This window comes from Prionailurus bengalensis, chromosome A2 (genome assembly GCF_016509475.1).
Source record: "Prionailurus bengalensis isolate Pbe53 chromosome A2, Fcat_Pben_1.1_paternal_pri, whole genome shotgun sequence".
Classification (NCBI taxonomy): Eukaryota; Metazoa; Chordata; class Mammalia; order Carnivora; family Felidae; genus Prionailurus; species Prionailurus bengalensis.
In genome coordinates, this window is record NC_057348.1 from 99,420,880 (window position 1) to 99,445,332 (window position 24,453).

The following is a 24,453-nucleotide window of genomic DNA, read 5'->3' on the forward strand; positions in this document are numbered from 1 at the left end:
ATCACCACACACACACACACACACACACACACTCACACACACGCACACACACGCACACACACATACACATACAGTCCAATATCAAGAGATAATTTAATCCTCTTAGCCTATCTGGATAGGTCATCTGCAGGCGTATAGCCAGACTTCCTTAACATGTTGAGTGGTTTAATATCATCACTACTCTCGTGGAGGGTTTTCCCCCTTGGATTTTCCTTTACAATTTTATCAAATTTCAGCCAATTCCTTTCTGTAGTTTAAGTAAGACGGGAAGCCTTGCCAGCTCTGTATTAACTCAGGACCATTTCCTGTTAACTTGGGATTGAGGGGGTCACCGCCCCCCCTTCCTCCTCCTCTCCATCTTCCTTACTTTATTGCCTAGTTTCCCTCTGTTTTGTTTTGTTTGTTTTTTCCTGCTGTTCTTCTGAAAAGCTCCCTGGACCTATTTTCTAAGAAAGAAGAATACTAAAGAGAATGGAAGATAGGATGGGAAAGGTGAACAAAGATGAAAAAAGAAGAATTGTGAGGTTCTCTCAGTGTTTTAACCTCAGGTTCTATTTCTTTTTTTTTTTAATTTTTTTTTCAACATTTTATTTATTTTTGGGACAGAGAGAGACAGAGCATGAACGGGGGAGGGGCAGAGAGAGAGGGAGACACAGAATCGGAAACAGGCTCCAGGCTCCGAGCCATCAGCCCAGAGCCTGACGCGGGGCTCGAACTCACGGACCGCGAGATCATGACCTGGCTGAAGTCGGACGCTTAACCGACTGCGCCACCCAGGCGCCCCGCCTCAGGTTCTATTTCTGTGGACAACCAGAAGTGAACGACCATTCTAGAAAGACTAAAAAGATCAAAAATGCTAGGAAGAGAGACAACGTCAAGAGATGCCAGAAGAGACTCTGCTAAAGGGAGGAACCATCTCAACTTTTTCCTTCTTCTTCTAATCTCTCTTTTCACAACTCACCTGCAGTGGCCTTTACACTCCTGGTGGGATGGAAACCCTTGGGAAGCCCAGAAGAAGTAGAAGGGACAAATGGCATAAAGTAAAATCCCACTTAGAAGCCAAAAACCAAAAACCAAAACAAAACCAAAAACACTTCCCCAGGGCCTCTAGATTCATTGCTCAAGTATTTTCCACTGCACCCCACCCACTCTCCCAGGCCACCCCACACCTGAACTTCTGGTTGAACCAGAAGAGCACTTGGAAGTTTGGGGGCAGGGCCAGAAGCCCAGCACAGCCTCAGGCAGTGGGCTCAGCCACCTCCTCTACAGCACTGGGAATGTACTGTCCCCAAAACACCCAACCCGTAAAAGTTAGGTACAGAGAAGCAGCCAGCAATTTCAGAAGCAATTGGGGTTGGCACCAGCACTCACCCACCTTCCTGCTGGGCTCTAGTTGTGGCTATGAAACAGGGTGCAAGGGTGTCCCGGCCCTGCATCCTAACTTCCAGTTAAACCAGAAGCTGGACATTCAGGGGAGGAGCCAGGAATGTGGCCAACCAGGTGCAGGGACATTACTGCCACAGTTTCTATCATGGCCCACAACCAGAATCCAGGCCACACAGATGTGTTTGTTGAACAGAAACATTATGAGATTCTGTTTAAAAAGAAAATCTTCTCTTCCAGACTCTGAACAATAATGGCTGTCATTTGTTGAGCACTTGCTATGTATGGGCTAGACTCTCCATGTAATAGATCATTTAATTCTAATAATCCTATGCAGTAGATACTATAATTATCTCTCCTTTCCATACTGGGAAACTAGAATTTAGAAGAGTAGAGAACTTGATTCAAGCCACTGAAGAACCCGATCCAAGATTCCATGCCAGGTAGATTTGACTCCAACACCCACAGTTTTTTAAAATGTCCCATCATTTTCTTTTTCTTATTTCTTTTTATTATTGAGCTATGGTTGACACAAAATGTTACATTAGTTTCAGGTATACAACATAGTGATTCCATAGTTCTGTATGTGATGCTGTACTCACCACAAGTATAATTACCATCTGTCACCATACAACGCGATTACATTACATTGACTATATTCCCTATGCTGTGCCTTTCATCCCCCTGACTTACTCATTCCATAACTGGAAGCCTGTGTCCCCACTACCCTTTGCCCATTTTGCCCATCTCCTACCTCCTCCCCTCTGACAAACACTAGTTTGTTCTCTGTATTTATGGGTCTGTTTCTGCTTTTGTTTGTTTGTTCATTTGCAAAACCCACATTTTTAATGATCAAGTGTAGGAAACCAAAATTCTACACCTTTGAGAGCACTCTTCCTGGATGAGATTTTAAGTCATTTCGACCTTGTTTTGTTAGAGGGACAGAATTCAGTAGCCAGACAGCACATAGTTTTCCTCTATCTGACAATGTGCCTGAGGACAGAAGTAGATTCTAGAAATCAGATAAACAAGCATCAGAGATAATCCACTCACGAAGCAGAACTTGAGGGAATGTGTGGGTGGAAATGTGAATTCTAGGCTTAGTCTGGCTCAGAGTTGACTTGTGTCAAAGTTAAAGTATTTCTCTTGTCTTTCAGCAGCAGCTAATACAGGAAGATACACCCGCCATGAGCTTTAGTCGCAGCTCTACATAAATAGGTAACAGCTAATATCTGATATATTCAGGAGGTCCCTGAAGAGCAAGAACTTTACTCACTAATTCCTTAACTTTCCAAACCACATTTTTAGGAGAAATACTGACTGACCAACACCAAGGAGAAGCATAATAAAGTACTGGGAATATTCTGGAAACTTCCTGAAGAACCAGTAGATGCAATAAAGGAAGAAAAAGTCAACACTGCCTTTGTATCCAATGGCCCCTCGCTCTTAAAGTAAGAGAACCCTTATGATTTTACAGCAGTTTCAATAATAAATGTAATTGATAATTTAACATAATTATCAAATAAACATGTTGAGACAGTATTCCCCCATCCACAGAGGCCTTAAGAATCCTCATGATGATGACTTTGGGAGCATTAGGACTATTTATAAAATATTCTAGTCAGCCCAAACTACTATTATTACTTGTCCTCCCCGTACCTGTGAACTACCAGGAGGCTCCTATTTGTATATTTGTGATTACCAAGGGAGATCCCCAATCTGGCAAGGAAAGAAAGACAGCAAGACTCTTCCCCTCTCTCTCAAGGCCTCCCAACTCAATTGATGGGACTGCTCTGTCATAGTGAACTAGGATCTAACAGCAGGTATTCTCTTCCTCACCCCTTTCTATGCCACAGGCTCCTCCAAAGAAGGATGCCCTTCTAGAACAATTGTCACACAAAATGCAGAACTGGCACACCTCAGTTTCCATCAAAAAGTCAGAAGCCTAAGATCATAAAAACAGCTTCAAGCCTACACAGTAAGCCAGCTCCCTATGCAATATAATTTGGAGCAAATCAAAAGATTCCAAGATATATACCCCTCAACTACTTTCATTCAGTCAGTCAACCATTATTTATTGAGCACCTGCTGTGCAGGGGTTTTTAGAAGATGGAAATACAATGGCCATAGGGTTGCCAGATTTAGCAAATAAAAATCTTGTATTTGATCTGGCAACTCTAAATGGCCAGCAAGAGACCATGCCTGCCCACAAGGACCTTACAATCTAGTGCCCTATGCATTCCCTAAGAATTTTTAAACCTATTAGCACCTTAGCAAAAGTGGATTTATCCAATTAGCCTCAAAGTGCAGAACTAAGTTTTGAAGGGAAGACTAAGGTCCAAGGCAAGGCAAGCATCAGTAGAATGTCACAGAGGAAGTAATAATGACTGACCCAAGATAATGCAATGGCTCTGTGCCTCTAGTTGGTGGCAGGGGTTGGGGGTAGGGTTGCCAAGTAAAGGGATCCAAATGAAGAAATTATTGCTGAGAACTCAGCTTGCTTCACGTGCATTCCAAATTAGTGACAAGTTAGCCAAAAATGTTGTCAAGGTTGGTAAACATCTCAATTAGACCTGAACAGAGCATCTAGTGGAATCTCATGCCAGCTTATGGTTTGGTGTGGAAACCATACAAAATGTGGTGGTTTTATAGGGTTTGAACCTGAAAGCAAGCAAAATGTGGTGGTTTGAGCTATGTTTTTCTTGGAGTATTTTAGGTACTCAGGCATAAAAATTCACAGTCAGGCTTGGGAGGTCCAATCTAAAACAATAAAAAGTTTTCACACTATCCTTTCAGCAACCACAAGGAATAGGCTTCCAAGAGAAGTTGTAGACTCTTGTTTGAATATCTTTTAAATATGGTTGATAGATGGACTATTTAGGCCATATTTATGTGACAAAAATTGATTCTGATATTGAAAGGGAAGAAAAAGGCTGTCTTTTCCTGGACCAATATTATCTACATAGGAAAAAGAAAGCAAGGGATTATTATGCATGTCATTTTGTTAATCATAAAACTAGTAAAAGATTAGTTCCATTGGCAGAAATATCTTGCTGTGAGCAACTCCATAGCATGAATCTAAAGTGAGAGAGAGAAGAGTAACATAATCCATTTTGTTTTACATGTCAGTTATTAAAGCCGCTTCAAAGCCTTCATGGAAAGATGTGGGGCACATATAAATGGGAAGTGCCGCAAAAGAGGTGGCAGAAATGCAAAGATCCATTTGCACAGCAAACTTTACCACTTCCCTGACTAGTTATCTACAGTTTCCTAATCTTAGGATCCCATACTCTGTATTGTCTTATGCCAGTTGCAAAATACAAATTCCTGTTTCTCCATTCCTTTCCTTTCTTTGACCTCCTTTGTCTGAGCCAGGAAATGAAATGCCTCATGGGAACATGTAAGTGCAGGGTTAGAGCTGTACTAGGTTTTGAGTAATGTTGACTCTGTGATGGCAGAGGAGTGCCCTGCCTGAGTCCAAGAAAATAGACCACATGACCTTTCCCAAGATTTTCTTGCAGCTTCTGTGAGACTCATTCATTCGACCTGCAATCAAATTAAAATATTTACTTTGTTCTTTAGTTTGAAGAGCATAGTATTTCTTCATCATCAATGGAAATTCTATTGTTCTCACAATGAAATGAATTTATTTTTAAATTTTGTATTGCTTCATTTTATTTTCAAGGGGGAGAGAGAAAAATTATAAAATCAATTATGGTTTACATGAACAGAACAGTAGGAATCATCATTATTATCACATAACTCATATATTTATTAAGTTGTTCCAGGAAAACCTAGTTAATTTAGACCTGAGCCTTTGAAACATTTGGTAATTCCAAGATGGGGAATTGACTGAACTTTTCCTTTGGTGGAAGTGAGAGAGTTAATAAATCTAATTAAGTGAGCTTTGCAGGGGGTGATTAATCTTAAGAAAACAAACTGCTTTCAAACACTCCAGTAATAACTGTTTCTGACAATTAATGAAACGATTACAAAGAATCCTGGCCTACTCATTAAAGCAGACCCAAGTTATAAGGTCTTGGCTACAGAATATTGGTCCCTGGATTATGTAAATATTTCCTAATATATTTTTAATGTTTATTTATGTATTTTGAGAGAGAGAGAGAGAAAGAGAGCACATAGGCAAGGGGGGGTGGTGTACAGAGAGACAGGGAGAGAATCCCAAGCATGTTCCATGCTGTCAGGTCAGAGCCTGACATTGGGCTCGATCTCACAAACTGTGAGATCATGAACTGAGCAAATATTTTCTATATGGTAGGTTACACACAGTATTCTCTAATTCTGACATATTATGGTGTATAATAACCTTCCCTCAAATTAGCCTGCTGTAATGAAGGTTTCTCTGTATTTCTGTTCTAGAGTTGTATGAACCCAAGATGTTAGTCAAATAAGCCTAAATGGTCTTTTGAAGATACTTACGATCCATGCAATCTCTGTTAATGACTTTTACATATACATATGTCCCTTAAACCAATGGCACAATTGGATTAATTGGAAGCCAGTTGTCCAGCACATTGTGATAGTTGAAACTTAACTATGAACACTCATGTAGATAATCTAAATCACTATCCAAGGAATATACAAAAGCCATACATTGAATAGTATGGTCAAATGTCTAAGGATTTCACAGGTAAACCCAACTTGTTCATGAGCTCTTCAATTAAATTGAGAAGCTAGCTGAAGATATTTTGTCTTGAAAACACCAACAATTCATTACAGAGCCCACAACCAAAACTCTTCATAATGTTACTTATGGGAACGATAGGTCTCTTTGAGTACTCTCCTTGAGGCACACTAAGTAAACTAAATGTAGAAGAATCCATCTAACTACAACTTAGTTATAAATGCAAACAAAACAGAAAGATTGAGTATTCATCCAACATACATATATTAAGTATTTACTATCCATCAGGTTCAGTTATAAGCGCTGAAAACGGAAGATAAATATTACATGGCACTTACACCACAGCTTATTGTCTACTTAGGGAGACACAGGTTAATAAAGCAACAATGACAAAAAACCCACAAAACTACAAATACTATAAAAGAAATAAGCAGTGGGTGCTATGTAGTCATAAAGACAGACACCTAATTTCAAGCATCAGAGAAGACTTTTGGAGGGTTATTACTTGAGCAAAGCTGGAGAGCAGAGAACATAGCCTCGTGCACAATGAGCCAGGGAGGGCTTTCTAGAATAAGGGAGTAGCAGAAGGAGATGCAGAAGGAGAAACCAAAAGGCCTTGTTAAGCATTATATTAATGTAAATGGTAAGCATTAGCTAGTACTTTTCACAAAGCACCTTACTAAGGATTTTACAGTCATTTATCTCATTTAATTCCACCATTACCAAGTAAGTCAGTTCTATTGTCATTCCAGTTGTACAAAAAGAAAAGTGAGGATTCAGAGAAGAAATATAATTTGCTCAAGATTATGTAGCAGTTTGACTCGAGAACCCAAGATCCTCACCTCTAAGCTCTAAGCCTCCACAGGAATGCCCCAAACCCCAAATGGAGTTTGTCTTTGCTTTATAGGCAATAGGAGACCTCTAAAAATCTTAGGTGAATATACTTAAAGTAATCCTTTTTTTTTTAAATCCTATAGTCCAATACCTTGATTGCTTTCTGGTTAAAATCTCACTTCCAACTTGAGAAAAAGAACAGTGACTTAAGAAGTCCCTTTGTGCATGTGAATCATAACCCCTAGAATTAGGACAGAGGTAGGGGCGCCTGGGTGGCGCAGTCGGTTAAGCGTCTGACTTCAGCCAGGTCACGATCTCGCGGTCCGTGGGTTCGAGCCCCACGTCAGGCTCTGGGCTGATGGCTCAGAGCCTGGAGCCTGTTTCCGATTCTGTGTCTCCCTCTCTCTCTGCCCCTCCCCCGTTCATGCTCTGTCTCTCTGTTCCAAAAATAAATAAACGTTGAAAAAAAATTAAAAAAAAAAAAAAGAATTAGGACAGAGGTAAGAGTAATACTGTTTCCAACAAGCAGAGATGGGAACTGCTGTCGGTCACTCTGATATGCTGTGTAGAAACCAACTTGGGCTGTCATGCCATGCATACATGGTAGAATACTTCATTTATAACTACTCTCATGGAGGTAGGGTCAGATTGCTAAATCTGAATAATTTAAATTCAGAGTACTTCTTCAGTATTCTTTCTTTATAATTGAAGGTTTTTAAAGGGCAAGATTTGCTTAGAACCATGGTTAAAATAGTAGAGTAAAACTACAGTGATCTAAAATGATCTAATTTTCTAGAAAATTACTACTTTCTACAAGCTGCATAAACTTTAATTAAAAAGACAAGGAGGCCTATTCTCTCCTCTCCTTACACACATACGACATACTAGGCCCTTGGGATTCTGGTGAAAGGAAAAGAGCAGATTGAAGAAATTAGAATTTTTAGCAAAACTAAAGCTAATTAAGATGTAATGCTTATTTCCATCATTAAGGACCAACAAGTATCAAACATTGTTGCTTTTCTAGAGAGAAAATATGTTTTACTTGAAAATATGTGTAAAGTTAGTTTATAAAATAAACTGTAGAGGCAGGTTAAGTCACAAGTAACAACACACAAATCACCTCATAAGAACATGACAATAACGTTCTGCAGTTAAATATCACCAAGATGAGGATTCCTAAGACGCTTAACACTGTGCTTTATGTATCTATATCCGATAAAATATCCCCAGCATCCTATAAAAAATACTTTGGTAGTTTCCACTACAAATTCTCCAGAAGCTGATCTTACTGGTAGCATATTTAGAGGAATGGATCAAGGAAAAGGGAGGCCACTAAGGTGAGAACAGACACTGAGTTTGAAAATAACCTCAGCAATTCACAGGATAGGATCTATGGCCACAAAAGGTTTCTCAGCCTAAGTGATCACTCAGGGTTTTTTTTTTTTTTTTTTTTCCTTCACCTGCTTTCTCTCTTTGCTTTCTTCCTTCCTGATCGCTCTCTTTCCATGGTAGTCCACCTTCCAAGCTGTTCCCAAACTGATTGTCTAAAATCACCTTAAAAGGACATATTTGATGCAAAGCAGCTTAGTGCACTCTGTCCTATGTGTAGAAGAACCATTTGGGTAGCCTCCGTGTCAGTGTGAATTGGGCTGCCATGGAGGCTGGCCCACCGAGATTAAATGAAAATCAACTCTAATAGGGATGATGTAAAACAGAATAGCATTTTTTAAAAACACATTCAGATATCTGCAGGTATTCCTCCCATTCAACAAGTTCTGAAAAAAGCTGGACAGCAGCTACAGCTTCATAAGCAGCTTCTTGCTATATGATGTTGATGCACTGACAAAAAATTGAGAAATGAGGGGAAGGATGTGCACATAGCACAAATGTTTATGATTATGTACACATCACTCGTGTTGAGTACGTAGCTCAGCTATACTAACTATACTAACTGATTAACTGTATTTATATATATGGGAGGTGGTTTGAAAAGCACTAGAATGTGTGTGTGCATATGCAAGCAGAGTGAAATACTGTATTGTGTGTATAAATATCAGGTAGTATAAAATAAAATACCCTATAGTTGTTTGTTTAGGGACACATTTGGATTGAGTGAGCACTATAACAATCATTTCTTTCAAAGCCACAAAAACATCATACTTTTTTTAGTTTTAATAAAGTCTAGTTTTTGGCAGTTCTTTTATCATATCTGTCATCCCCTAAGCTTTGCTTAGCCAAAGCACTCAGACTCAAATTTTGAAATTGTCAATATAGTCCTTCTAATATTTAAGTCTTAAATTATCTAAGCAGATTAACTACTCTTATTCTATGCCTACAGGATGCAGGCGTAAAGAAAGGCAGAGGAAATAATAACTTTTTTTCAGGCAGTTAAGTTCCTGTGGAGGTTGTGTTTGGGGCATGCATTTGGAAAGTGGTCCAATGTATTTATGTAGATAACCAGGTAGACAAGAGGAGTACATACACTCCAGTATCTAGATCTGTAAGACAAAAAAATGGCTCCATTTAAGATGCTTAATCCTTGAGCTTTTAAATAAAAAGTTATAGTTCACACTGACACTTTACAGTTTGCCAACTAGCAGTGGATGTCCTGAAGCCAAGAAAGATATCTTATAGAAACACACACACACAAAGGAAAGAAAAAAGAAAGAGAGAGAGAAAGGGGAGGGGGCTCCTTTTCACAGCAGTGCCTATCTGTGTGGTGACCTCATTTTTGCTACGATCTCCCTTTGGAGATCAAAGCAGGATTAATGTGATTCTTTACTGTTTGCCCTGCACATCTCAGAGCTCTGGAGACTTCAGAAATAAGTGGAGATGCAGCCCTGGAACACAGGGGAAACAGAATAGGAATGTGGTGGGTGAACAGTCCAAAGGATAACTATGAAAAGTTATTTGGGATTTGGGAAGCAATGCAGAGTTTAAAGTCCTTTGCATTTTTAAACACCTCTGCTTTCTCTTTTCTCATTTTCTGGGGCAAGGCTTTTGGCTAATTGATGAGGCCAGCACTAAATGTCATATTAATAAGTCTCCACAATGACCTTCTAGCTCATTGGGAATGTTTTGCAGCTGCTAGTACACATCATAAGAGAATGGAACCCTGCATGTTTTCACACTAAAGCCCTTTCGCGTTGCAACCAGGCGTTTATGCAGAGGATTTAAAAGAAGGGAAAATCTTCCAAAATATCAAAATGAGCTTTTGTATTTCCACCGCGTGTCACATTCCTGGATGCCGGAACCCCTAAAGAGTGTTTCTGCAGCCTTTCAGAGGTGCTCGTTGTTTTCTTGAGAGAAAAAAGGCAAGTCTTATATTCCTGGGATCTCCGAAGGTGAAGGAAAAATCACTCTCGTTTTTACTGCTTAATGTATACACCTCTTGGAGGGGTAGAGAAAGCCCCCCTCTGCCAAACCTGACTGTGATTTCAGCTGCATTACCTAGAAGAGGGCGCTGCAGTTTTTAGGGACTCGGTACAGCAGGGGAGAACCGGATTGCGGGGGTAGGGGCGGAGGTTCTCTCAGTCAGGGATGTGACCCCACGGTCTCCACTCTTGGTTTACGTAATTCCACCCCAAACTCACCTTCTCCGCAACTCTGCACGCCTAGCCACACAAAGACACTCGCACAACAAGAAGTCCCCAACTCCAACAGCCCATTCACTACTAAGCTAAGCCCTGGTTTTTCCTGCGAGCACCTTCGTCTTGTTCGCGCTTCCAAGTTCCTTTAGGTTAGTGCTCGAAGACCATTTTTCCCCCTTTCACCAAGTCTCTCCAAACCCAGCTGGAGGCTACGTGGCCAAAGCCCAAAAAGTGGCGCAAGAAGAAGACACCTCATGACACGCTGGGGATAAAGGTCTAGATAGGACCCAAAGGCGGGGACCCAGGGGCCTTCCCACGCGTATCCCCGCCCTGGCACCCATGGAGGTTCCACCTCCTTTTGCGTAACGTCCAATACGCCTGTCCCCTGCGGAGCGGCGGGGAGCTTGGAGTCAGGCTGTCTCCAGGGCCAGGAGTGCGAGGCCAGGGGTCTCCTCTGCTGCAGTCCTCGCAGCCCCGCCCGAGAGCTCAAACTTTCGCTTCTGCGTCCTGGCGGCGCCGGACTCCCGCTGCCTGCCCCGAGCTCCCACCTGGAGAGGTAATTCAACAAGGAACCCGGTGAATTGCCTCAACTGGATAAGCAGCCCGCTGGTGAAGCTTTTTGTCCGGAATACAATTCCCAGGGCCAAGATAAGGGAGGAGGAATCTCTCTCAGTGCCTAAACACGCTACGCTCACCTCCAGTTGTTTTAATCACAACAAACACTAGCAAACTGGACTGTCCTTGCTTTATTTAGTTACAGCTGGCGGTGTTGATAATTGTTTTCTCATTATCATGCTAATATGTTAACAAGGAAATTTCCGTTGAACAGGGATTATTCCGGAATCGGTAACTAGGAATCTTGGCTGGCTGAGGGACTCAGCCCGAAAATTCTGTTGGAAAAGCTCCCAACATCAGTATCAGCCCACCCACCCTCCCCCTCTCATTCCCTATTTTTACACTATTATTCTTTCTGCAGCCCTGGTTTGCACAGCGGTGGCCTATCACTCGGAAACCATCCTGTAGCTAAAAAGGATAGTAGTTAGAGACCCACAATTCACTTTAAAAATGTTAAGTTTTAAAATATTGCAGGGTGTTTTTTCCCGAAGTTTAAAGGACCACCTGAAAACTCAAGTACAATTAGTCGCTGTATTTTAAAGGACTTTATATTGCTGAAAAATTTTCTAACCGTCGGTGTCTGACTTTGCAAAATATAGGAGTTAGAATTTAGTAGAAGTTACTTACTAAAGCGCAGTGGGAGCCCTGTAAGTTTTACAGTTTCTGCCAAGACATTGCTAATATGTATGTATATATTCTCATGGGTTGTATTTTTTTAAGCTCTCATTTTTAAAACTTCATGTTTTGGCATGATTCCTTAAGTTCCTATTAATATGTGATCTTTTTAATCCAGCAGCAAATCGAAATTCTAAGGGAGGGAAGTGCAGGTTTCAGCCTCTCTTCACATCGTTACAAGTAAGGTTTACCAACTCTTTTGACTTGTATTTGCTTAGAAAACTTTAAAGGTAAATTTGGAAAATTAACTTGAAAGAAGCACATAACAAAGGGTGACTTTCATCAGTTTTTTTTTTTTTTTTGGAGGGGAGGGTGTTTAAATCAGTTAAGACCCACAGAGTAATAAAATTACATAGCATTCTGAAATATATAATATGGGGAGGGCTTTAAAAAATGATCCCATCTAACAATCCTTGCATATACACAACTAGCAAGAAGTCCACAACTACCAACAGCCAGCATTGCTTGCAAATTGTATTCGATTGAAACTCTGCTGAAGAGTTGATCTTTCATTGTATTTTGGAATTGTGTGAAGGTATGTATGTACGGGATCTATGTATGTATAGTTCTTATACTTTATATATGTTTAGACATGCATCCCTTTTAAATGTTTACGTGGTTAGTCACTTTAAGAACATCAAAATAAATTATACGTTGGCTCACACTATCTCCCAGGTATTCCTAAACACTGATGAACAAAAATCTTTATATCGGAAATGAAGAGTACCCATTTAAAGGAAAGAATGGAAAGGGGAACTCGATTTATTCTCATTTGTTTATCGCTAGACGTTCCCCCCACCTCTCCACAAATTCATTTGAATAGCTTTCAAGCCGGAAAATGGAAATGTGGCTCCTGCCCTCTATTTCAGCGGCAGCAGCAGCGTCCTGGCAACAGCGCAATTTTCTATCATCAAGGATAAATGGCATCGAACAGAACATTCTGATAAAAAAAAAAAAAAGAAAGAAAGAAAGAAAGAAAGAAAGAAAAAAAGCTTCAGCCCAAGGAGCCCATGATTGCTGGCCTTCCTGTCTGTCATCCCTTTACAAAATCCTCTCCGCAAACCTGAGCGGCATGCTGTCAGAGCTAATAACGTCTTGGGGGGGGGGGGGGAGCATAGTCTTCCCTGCACAATGTTCCCATTTATTAAATCGAGTGCTTATTTTAAAATTGCAAATATCTTTGTTTGGTTCACGGCAAATTAAAACCAAGATGCAGGAAGTTACATGATGCAACAACTATTCGTGTCATATCAAAGAATCAAGCCGCTATCTCGCCCTTCTTTGGGCTAAGGTCGGTTGAGGGGGAAGGGGAAATCTGGGGGAATCGAGGGTAAGAGGTTTTTCAGAGGAAAAATACAAGTCTGCTCTCCCTGCAGGTAAGCTGAGAGTAATTGAAAGCCAGAGGAGCGATGCCCGTTCCTACCGGGGAGAATGAGCTCACTGCGATTCCGGGAGCGCGTGTGGGCGCGGTCCTCCGCGCGACGCCGCACGCGGGTCTGCCAGAGCTCAGCGCCCAGACTCGGAGCTTTCCCGCGGGAGGCTTAGAGCGTAATGGTGGCTATTTGTCGCCCACTGAGATCCCTTTCCAGAAAAGGCCATTCTGCTCCAAGGAGATGGATCTCTGGGGTCTCCGTGCCCTCACTGGGGGTCTTGGAGAGGTTTAGAGGACATCCCTGCAGGCGTTCCCTGAGTCAGGCGCTTCTCCTGAGAGGTGGGGGCTGGAAGCCGCGGAGCAGCCGCCCACCCACGCAGGCGGGCTTGCAGGTGCTGGCCTTGGGCTTCTTAGCGGCCGGGGCTCGTGCCTGGGAGTGCGCCGTCCGGCTTGACTGGTGACCGGCTCTACTGCCCATAGAGTTCTTGGTCCGTCCAACGCTCCTGCACTTTGGACTGAAATCCACATGGCCGGGGGGGGGGGGGGGGGGGGTGGGGAGACGGAGATGGCCGAAGCCCCAAAGAGAATGGGGAGCAGCGATGCTGGTACTCTTCCCGTCGCACCAACCTCTGGGGATTTTTTTCTCTTAATTGAGGAGAGATGAGGGAGGGGACCTAAAATGAAGAGAGAATCAGATCTTAATATCCTTTAAAGTTGGCCCAAAGAAAGGGAATAATGGAGAGGTATGTAAAGGACCCCAAAATTCGGGGAGGCCCTAACAAATAGAAGCCGTGGACCGAAGTCTGTATATGAGAGATTGGGGCGTGCGGGGGGACGGGTAATCAGCTTGGTTTGCAAGGAGCTCCGGCGGCTGAGAACGGTGGGAGGAGGGGAATGAAGGGGAGACCTTTGTTTAATGAGGAAACCTAATTATTGCGCATCTGGGAGTCTTGGTCCCAACTAAGAGAAGGAGGCGGGTACCCCCGCCCCCACACCCGAGATGCAGTGCGCATGCCCAGCCTTCGGATTTGCATGATAAGGCTCACACGTGAGTCAGCTGTGGCTGTGCCCGGGCCCGCTGTGGCAACCAATAGAATCCCGATCTCCACTGCGCCTCCGGGTCACATTGACAACTCGGTTCCCCCCACAATAGGCCTTTAAAACCCATTTTAAAAATAAAAAAGAGTACTTTAGTATCGATTCTCGCTTTCCGCAGGCTAGATTTCTGTGGGAAATAGACACATTTTAGAACTACAAATACATTTACTACAAGCAAGGGTTAAAGTATTCAGAATTTAAGAGAAAGTTATTAGACTGGAGAAAGGAGTCTGTTCAAAGAACACTGGCGGGAAATCAGGAAATCCTGGGACTGCTGCCTTCAGAACCCTCAGACTTGCCCGAAGTTGAATCTCTCGAGCCTTGTCTGTCACATGAAAATCCCACCTACCTCATTGACCAAATGAGCCTCAGAAGCAGAAACATTACCGTGTACAAGCGAGCCTGTCTTGGGAAACCAACCCCAAACCCAACGCTTTCTCCATTCGCATCACCAGCCCCCACGGTTGCCTGGGAGATGGGAAGCTAGAACACCTGCATTTCATCCTTCTCCCTTTCCCAGACACCAAAGTGGTCTATGTACTGAGGTCCATGTGTTAGCTCCCACATCTGTGAAATGGGGCTAATTAAAGAAGGGCAGAGGGAACTAGAAAGGTAAAGAAATGACATAAATCTCCTGCCTGTCTGGGCCTCTCTCACCTCCACCCAAGCTCTGAAGCTGGAAACTATGAGGTTGATTCTCTGGGGCTGCAGAAGGGGTGGGCCAGATGGGAAATATTACCTATCCTGCCCCTTCTGCACACTAACACTGCTGCCTGCCCTCTGCAGCACCCTGACAGTTACCAACCACCCTGTACTCTTCCCACCATATATCCATGCCAGAATTACTGCCCACAAATGGGCCTCCAACAGTCCTGAGAGCGCTCCTGTCTGTGACAGGAAAACTGCCTGTTCATATCACTGAAATAAAACAGGTGGGGATTATTATGTGCAGTTCCTCTCCCCTTTTGTGTAATTCACAAGTCTCCAACATAGGATTAGGCTTCAAATGCATTTGGTCAGGTACACACTTTTTAGTGCTCAGCTCAAACAATGTTAAAACCATTCCAGCAGTGCCTCTGTTTGTCTCTAAGGTCTTTCTTTCTCACCCTCCAGGCCTACAATTATAACTTTTTTTTTTTTTTGGAGCATATGAACAAGAGTCACACCCCAACCGTCCAAAATGCAAGGCGCTAAAGAGTGGACTTCAAGGTCTTACTTGTTAATCTAAGATCAATATTATTTGACCAATAAGTATTAAAATGACATACTGTTAAGCATTTAGCTGCCAACATCCATGTCTGTTTTCTAAGGAGATACTCACTTGGTAGTCTCTGTAGAGAGAGAGAGAGAAAAAAAACTTTATCGTGATTGTGTTTGGAATTGCCTTTGCAAAAATTAAGCTTTCTCTTAAATTGGCCCAATAAAATCAAGAGGTTTCAAGATGAGATAGCCACGTTGTTTTAAATCCTTCTTGACCATTAGACTTTAGGATTTTTCTTATAACTGACTTGAGTTTGTGCTTTATGGAAAATAAGGGTGTATTTGAAAGGAAATACAGACTTAAAAGAAAGTCCATCAGCCAATCAATAATTGCACTGTCCCCAGTTGAGGCAAAATCCTCCTTCCCTGTGTTGGGAGTGGCTGCCATATGAAGTTTACCTTTTTGACCATGTGGAGTAAAATTGAACCAACATATGTCTCATTCACATCCCAGCTTCTTTCTTGAGGCAGGTTTCAGAGCAGTCAGGGGTCTAACTTTAATGACAACTCACTGTCACCTCTAAGAGAAGGAAAGACCAGCAGGCTGGAAGTGAGGAAGGGAACACTGAGGTGTAGAATGAGGACAGTGACCTGGAACCCAGTGAGGCCACAGCTTCAGTGTCTGGAATTGCAGTTTACAGGCAACCTCAGCTCCAACCCAAACTATCTTGCAGTCACTTTGTCTCCCATCAGTGTGGACCTTAGGATACCTACTAGCTCCTGCCCATCCCAACAGGCATGACTGGCCATTAGCACCTTGTGCTATCAGGGCTTCTTAGTAAACCAGCTGAGCTGGGAGCAGATCCTTCCCATGTGGGGTTGTACTGCTCTTATTTGAGTTGAGACTGGTCAATTTAAAGGGAAACAGCAAAATGGAGGGGAGGGAGGAAGATTATAAGAATGCAGCTGACACTGTGAAGGCTTCTGGCACCAATGCTGCCTCCTCCTAGAGGACTCTGAGGATGGTGGCCACAAATCAGCTGGAGCAGGACAAACTTCCCCTTCACGTTTTGGGTCATCAGGAAGGAAGATTTGGGGTGGGGGATAGGGGATTCCCTTTTCTCTAGCAGGTCAATCAGGGAACAATAAGGAGGCGAGGGGGCTTGGCACTCTCTCCCACCCGGACGACTTCTTCTTGAGGCGCCTAGACTGCAGGTGTGCCCCCTGCCTACTCTCCGGATTAGTCTCCGGTGTCTGGGACCACTCCCACCTCACAACCTCCCCGCCCCACCCACCCCCCCCCCCCCATCCCGTGGGAGTTATTCTGAGGACACTAAAGGTGCTCGAGGAGTTTTCCTCTATCTCCTCAAGACCAGGCAGCTAAGCCTAGCCAGTCAGCCAGCCAGTCCAGGGCTCTGGACGAAGCGCAGGACCCTTTGGGAGTCCTTCGGCCCTTGGGCAGACAGCGAGCAGATAGAGCACGCATTGCCCTGGCTGGCGTTTTCAAACAACACGGACTACAGGCTGCATCTTGAATATGAATTAGCCTTCTGCGCTGGTGTGAATTCGCTTTGAAACTCAACTTGTCAGAGTATGGTTTTAATTAAACGTCTTCGGCCCGAAAGATTATATGTTTTGTAAAGTATATCCTAGCATGAAATTTACTTCCACAATCTGAAATTAGATTTCTTGTAAATGTTTTCATAAAAAAGAAATAGGAAGGGGGTGTGTGTGAGAATGGAGTAGTTCATACTCGCCGCGTTCTTTTAAAACGTCCTGCCAAGCCGGCCGGGCGCCCGACGGGTCCCGGGTCGGCCCGCCAGCCCGGGCCGGCACATGGTAGCGACAGCGCGCCCAGGACGCGCGGAGTAACCCGAACCCGCCCGGGCAGGCGCGGCCGGCGCAGTGTTTGCAGTTGCAGACAATTCAGCAGACAGACAAGTTAATCCCGCACTGATTTGTTTTGGATCCATCTGTAGGACGCCAGATACCCCGTTCGGCTGCTGCTACAGACACCTGCCTCCCTCCCCACCCGGCACCGCTGTGCCTATCCCAGGAAAAACAGAGAAGAGGAGCTGGGTACAGGACGACCTCTACACCATTCAAGACCACACTTCAGTCTCGAAATTTAAAGTTCGCCTTTAAGAATTCCTGGCTAATATTTAGAACAACAGCAATGTTGATCGGACAGCTTCTCACAGACTGTCCAGAACTGCTCCAAACCAACCTCAAAGCTTCTCTAGACGGGGAAGGATCCCTTATCGGGTTCTCTATCACCTACCTGGGGGCATCTATCACCGGGGTAGCCCTCAGAGAAAAAGGGCCCTATTTCCCAGCATGGGGGCAGGGAAGGTGCCTGCACACGCCGCGTCTTTCTATTCAATACCGAATTAAGAGCTGGGTCCCGGTGGAATTCTCTTTTACTAACTACTCTCCGAGGAACCCGCCAATTCTGGCGGGGTTTGCTGGATTCTAGTAAAACTCGGCTCACATGGGGTGGGCTGTGATGGGGAGGAGGAGGGAGGGAAGCGCATCTCCTTTCTTCTAGATAATTGGGACCCAAGAAACGAGAAGGGGGTGGCGCAGTAGGGAGAGTTATTTACCGCCCTCCACCTGAAATAAGCAAGACCAATAACGCGCCTCGCTTTTCGCCCTGTTTACTCCATCCCCATTCAGTGATTGGCAAAGCAGGCCCTGAAGGCAGAGGCAATAATTGCTCCGCGCTCTCCTTACTAGGGATGTGTGTAGGCATTTGAAGTGTACTAAAAATAAACGAAGGAGCGAGAAAATGAAAAGGGGACAGAGTGACAATTTGTGGCAATTAAAGCGTCTGCACATGTTGCCGGAGGAGCAGGGACCCACAGCGGTTTTTGTTTTCTCAGGCCTGATGATGGGACTAACTCGTTAGGGAGTTTTCGTCCCAGGGGGTGTGGGTGTGTGTGGGTGTGTGGGTGTGTGTGCGCGCGCGCGCGCACACACGCTGAAAAGTCCATGGGGGGAGGAGGAAGCTGGGACCATTTCTGCTCCCCTGAAAACACAGTTTTTCTCCGGGAAAGTGCCGGGTCAAGCTCCCTTAACCGCTCACCCCCTCCCTACCTCCACCCCCGCACTCCAGCGGTCTCAAGTGAGAGCCTCTAGGTTCGCACTCAGCCGCCACCTCTTCCAGGAACTTTGGAGCAAGTTTTCAGCTCCAAAGTGTCTAACCTTAAAGGGGAAACCTTAAGAATGACAATAACGTTTATCTCACAACCACCGAGACGCAAGGATGAGGGGTGGGAAGGGAGAAAAAGGGGGGCGCCCAGCCAAATCAAAGCTTGGGAGACATTTTGACAGCGCGCTTGAAATATTACTCTTAATTTTTGGAAGACTTTCAAGAAGTGAAAGGGGGATGGGTGGGGGTGAGTGGAAAGAACCACAACTTTCTCCCGTCACTCCAGCATCCAAACAGGGAGGGCTCCAACCTCTGCCAGCGCGGGAACACACAGTGGGAAATTGCTTCAAGATACAGCAGAACTCTCTTCTTTCGCGGGACCCTACCTGAGCCTCGAACTTCGCGAAACGGCGGGTAGAAGGCGTCATGGGTGTCGAAAGTCTGCATAATCTCAAAACTGGCCATCAGAAGGGTGACCGCAGGCCCTGCGTTCCTCCTGGGCCTGGCTCGGGCCTCCCAGAATCGCACCCAAACTGGCACTCCGTGTTGATCAAGCCCCCACCCCCACCTCCCCCCCATCCCATCCCTGTCTAGGACCACGGAAGGGGGAGGGGGCGACACTGTGCAGCCACCGCCGAAGTCCAGCTCGGGCTGGCTTCAATGAAAGCTGGCAAATCCAGCGAGTCTCGCAGAAATTTTCTTCGATCCTAATTCAATTTTAAAGCGGATTTTTACTATTAAAAACGCTGCCGAGCAACACATTGAATTAATCTGACTGTACGGTTTTAATTACAGTGAGGGTTTCTCTACAAATCTGTACAAGACAGTGGCTGGCTCTTGGAGGATCTCTGCCTCCTGAATTCCATTATCCAGCCTCACGTTCCCCGCAGACAGCGGCGCGTGGGAGCCAGCTGCGGGCGCGGGCGTTCCTGTCGCCCTCAGCTTCTGCCCGCCCTCCCGGCTCCTGCCCTCCCCCGTCCTTTCTTTCACCCCAGCCCCAAAGAGAGCCCTGGACGCCTGCCTGTCTGTTTGGGACTGCTGCACTGAAATCCTGAAACACTATGCTCGCTTTTTAACTCTCGGGCCCAAGACCTTTGAGCTTCCAGAGGCTCATTCTTAAAAGGGTTCATTTCTCGGGGGAGGGTGACCTCTTTTGTAATTTTTAAAGGTTCCTCCTCCTTTGACTTTGCAGCTGTTAGAGAGAGCAACAAGATGCCCTAAGGGTTTGAGGGGAAAGCAGGTTAGGGATGGGAATGAGATGGGGAGAAAGGTCCAAGAGAGAACACTAAATGTGGCTGCTAGGTGTTTGGGTCCAGCCATCCCCCAGCCCCCAGAGCAAAGAGGACTGCTTTTATCAGACTTGGTTTTATTTGCTGAGCAACTAACATTGTGGGGCAGTGGTCTCCAGAGAACTGGATAGACAGGAAAACGAGGGGAGGTACTCTCCAAATGAAGCAGATTCACACTCATTCTCTCTTGTTCACTCCCTTGTATTTTTCAACTCTCTTTGTATGTTCCCAGCTTTTCTACTCTCTCCATCTCCCTCTCCACAGAGCATATGGGAAGAAAAATGCTGAACTCAAATATGAACCTGAATATGTATCCAAATGGACACAACTCTCAGTGAGTATTTAAAGAAGCAAAGGCTTTGAGTTCTATGAGGCAGGGTGCCTCACTTGACAGAGGGGGTGGGGGAAAGCATTTTTGTTTCTGCACAAAATTATGAAACCTATGGAAGAATACTATTGCATCACCCTCTGGGTAGCATGGAAGGGGGGTGTTCTTTCTCCTAGATTTGTGAAAAAAAGGATTTTTGCTCTATTACTAAAAACCTAATAAATTACCTAATAAATTCCATTTATTTGGATGTCATGAAATAAACATATGATTTCATAAACATATGAAATAAACATAGATAAGAAGTACCTAGGAATAGTCATGAATATGAAAATCACCAGAACATCTATATCACAAGGGTAGTCAGGTACAACTCTCTCTCTCTCTAATGGGAAACAGTTTTGATTTCTTTTTCTGTTGTAACAAGAGAACCATCTAAGAGTTCACATGATAGCAAGAGGATGTTTTCCATCCCAGGTTTTCCTCAAGAGCTATCCAAGACTGGCTCTCCCTTAATGTTGAGGCATTTGTTATGACTTTTTTATGTTACTGCTGATGAAGGGATGAAGAAATTAAAACAGAGGATGCTTCCAGGCATTTAGGAAGAGGCTTGACCAGCTATATTAACTCCTTATTACCCTAAAAATAGTCTGCCATTTCCTGCTGATGCCTGTTCCCTGCCACTCCAGGGCTGCATTTATCCTCCAATGGTCAGGAGGTCCTAGTTTCCAAGAACTGGCTTAATTAAAGCTGACTTCAAACACCCTATCCCTTCCCCTTTTGCCTTGCTACATTTCCCAGCAGGGCAAATCTGGGGGACTCAGCCTTGGTTTACCCAACAGGCTAAAAATACCAACATCACTATTCATTTTGTTTTAATCTAAGTGTCTAAACATTATTGAGTTATTTTTTTCCTGGACTGAAAGAAAGAAGAATATTTAGTGTATTAGGGGGTGGAGTTCTATGCTTAATAAAAGAGGAGGAAGGAAGGAAGGGGAGAAAAGAAAAGAAAAGAAAAGAAAAAAGAAAAGAAAAGAAAAAAGAGGAAAGGAAAGAAAAAGAAAAAGAAAAAAGAGGAAAGGAAAGAAAAAGAAAAAGAAAAAGGAGGGAGGGAGGGGGCGGGCGCCTGGGTGGCTCAGTTGGTTGAGTATCCGACTTCGGCTCAGGTCATGATCTCGCGGTCCGTGAGTTCGAGCTCCGTGTCCGGCTCTGTGCTGACAGCTGAGAGCCTGGAGCCTGTTTCGGATTCTGTGTCTCCTTCTCTCTCTGACCCTCCCCCATTCATGCTCTGTCTCTCTCTGTCAAAAATAAACTTTAAAAAAAAAAGGGAAGGAAGAAAAGAAAAAGAGAACAGACAGACTTCTGTATACAGGGATGGTAGAAACATGTGTTGTTTCCCCCCTTGAATCCACTGTATGCCCAACATATTGGCTCCCTCTGTTAGGAAAGCTTTGGATGCTCTCACAGTCTGGGAATGGGACAGAGAGAGGCAAAATGTGTTGAATTTGAGGACCTGATTGGCTTTGCTTTCATAACCTGGAATCCAGGTTTGAAAAGATTCCCCTGGAGCAGGGGCCTCTAGTCTAGAATATGCTTAATTAATATTCTCCAAATTGGACACTCTAGAAAAAGTCTGCGAAGCTCCCAGTGGGCATCACTGGCCCAGTAAGGCCAGTGACATCCGTGTTGGAGTTTCTTAGCTACCTGTCCTTGGGACCCTGAACTGGAGAGATGAGGGAGATGTTTCCAGACTTTAGTGAGCCTCCTTCTGCATGTGGAGCTTTGGGGATCCTGAAAGGGTTTGGGTGGGCCTGGGAGGGTAGGGTGCTAATATGGGCATTATGTTTTATAACTAAAGGAAATAATGCCACAGTCTCAGTGCTTCCTTGCCTAGTCAGATACTTTTGCCTGCCCCTGAACATACCATCACTGACTTGGGCTAAGAAAGGGAAAGAGGCAGCTCTCTTGTTCCACTCCCAAGCTTCCCCAGGTGTATGTGTTGGGGGAGGGGAAAAGAGTGTCTGGGTTTCCAGGACATCAAGCACCCTTTCCCTACACAAGTACACAAACAGAAGTTTACATTGAATGAAGGAAAGACTAGCAGGAATTTTTTCCACCAAGGTCTCCTCTTGAGAAGGAGGTTCTTAGCATGGCTATGTAAATCAATACCGAGTTATTTCTTTGAATTCAAAGGCTATTTGTTGAGGTCTAATTTCCTTAGAATTAACGTGATAACTGAGCCCAACTTAGCAACCAGACCCAACCAAGGGCCTGCCCTGGGTTGAATGCACTTCTCCAGGGTGCAGAGGCTGCAAACCCTCGTCAGCACCCAAAGGGAGTGTGCTAGCATCCCTCTACAGTTAAAACAACAGGGGATTCTCTGTCCCAAAGATCCCATTCCTCCCACCCGTGGCCTTGGGCTCGACCCACGCGGTCTTATATTGACAATCGTTATTTTTTCTCTAAATAACGTTGACAGCTGGGATATAAGTCCCCAAACCTCGACACCTTAAAAAGCAAAAAAAGCAATATAGGCCTCAAAGTCTGCCTTCTGTAACTTCTTAGTGAATATGACCCTCGCCTACTGCAGGATCTAAAAGAGCCTTTGGCCTCCTACTCCGACTGCCGGCTTCACTTCTATTTTGAATGATAAAGACTGAGCGGGACTCGCCTGCCGTCCTCCTCCCGCCCCCACGAACTGGCCAGGGTTCCCCGGCGGGCAAGACAAAGAAGTTGGAGCCAGCGCCCGGCGGGCGGCCTGCCGAGCGCTGGGGCCTGGAGGCCCTGAGACGTGCGCCTTTGCTGCGAGGCCCTGAAGAATCCAAGAGTTCGTGCCTCTCAGAAGGGCCGGAGGTGCGCGTTGGACTGGAACAAACGAGGGCTGACTTGCCTAGGCGCATTACCACCGCCCACGACGCGCGAAGGACTCGGCAGCCGAGATGCCGGGTTCGGTCGGAGAGAAGCGACCGCAGGGAGCGGCCCCTTCGGCAGACAGCCACTGCGCAGCGAACTCCTCCAGCCTAGGCTGCTGGTGGCAGAGGCCACACGTGGCGGCCACTCGCTGAGCGCCACCTTGGCGCACTGTGAGGGGCCAGACTAGCTCTCTGGCTAGCTGTTCCGGAGTGCCCGCAAAGCCGGAAGCTCAAGCAGTGTAGCATTCAATCCAGTACAGTCGCACCGAGACCTCAACCCAGGCGGAGAGACCCATCGCTCGCTCCGCTCTCCAGCCCTTGACTGACTGGGCTCAATGTGGTTCTCAGCAGGACCTTTACCACTGGCAACAACTGCTACTTCGGTGTAACTGCACACTTGCTCCTCTGGAACACAGTGCTGTGGTTTTATCCTCTAATGGGGGTGGGATGAGAGCCCTGCAGCTTCAACCCGGACAATTCTAGCTCTCCAAGCTTCCTCAGGAATTAACAAGCGGGGGAAACCCTTTGAATAGAGGCTGCTGAGCCCTGGATCTGGTGTTCAGTGCGGGGACCTTCTCGGGGCCCGCCAAGACCCGACCCGTTCCGGGTGCGGCCAGAGTTGGGGAAGCCAGCGAGGAAATAGGTGCACCTGCGAGCATAAAGAGAAACATAGACATGCACGGGGTTGTGGGGGGGGGGGGGTATGTGGGGAAGAAACGCCTTCACCGTGTTAACAGCAAGCTGCTGGGTATAAAGCAATAAAATTGCCATATCTACCTGCTGGCTTTGAGGACATCACAAACAAGCCCGGCGCGAAGCCCGGGTGCACAGAGAGCCCTCCAGGGAAGGGGGGGGGGGGCTTTTCTTTTTCTGACCTCCCGTTTGCTCCCCCCACATACACACCCTACACACATCTCCCCCTTCCCTGGCCCACCTTTCATTTTCCTGGAAGGTTTTTTTGTTGTTGTTTTAATTCACTGCCGATTTGTAAACGCGTGGATCGGGTTACTGGTTCGCGTGTTAAAGTGCACCTCTTGTTAAAAGAAGGGGAACAAGGCAATCCACTTAAAAATGAATTCAGAGTTACTGAACCGGCTCCCGAGCCTCAAGAAGTTAAGCGCGGCGGGCTGGGGAAGGGAGGGGAGAGGACAGTAAATGCTGCTGTCCTGAGAACCCTGGAGAAAGCCCACGGGCAGCGAACTTCAGGTTATGTGATAAAATGGAGGAAGGAAGGAAAGAAAAAGGCAAACTAGCCTGGCGACTCCTGGAGACCCCGGGCAGGGCGCTGGGTAAATCAATTAGCATAAGCCGATGCTGCAGAGGTGCGCACAGTATGTCAATACAGTCCAAGCTGCTACTGC

General features: G+C 45.2%; 1 long non-coding RNA gene across 2 annotated transcripts in view; it reads right to left on the reverse strand.

Moving 5' to 3' along the window:
* The window catches only part of LOC122487908, a 44,776-nt gene that overhangs the window by 11,556 nt on the left and 8,767 nt on the right, over positions 1–24,453 (reverse strand). The window lies entirely within an intron of this gene.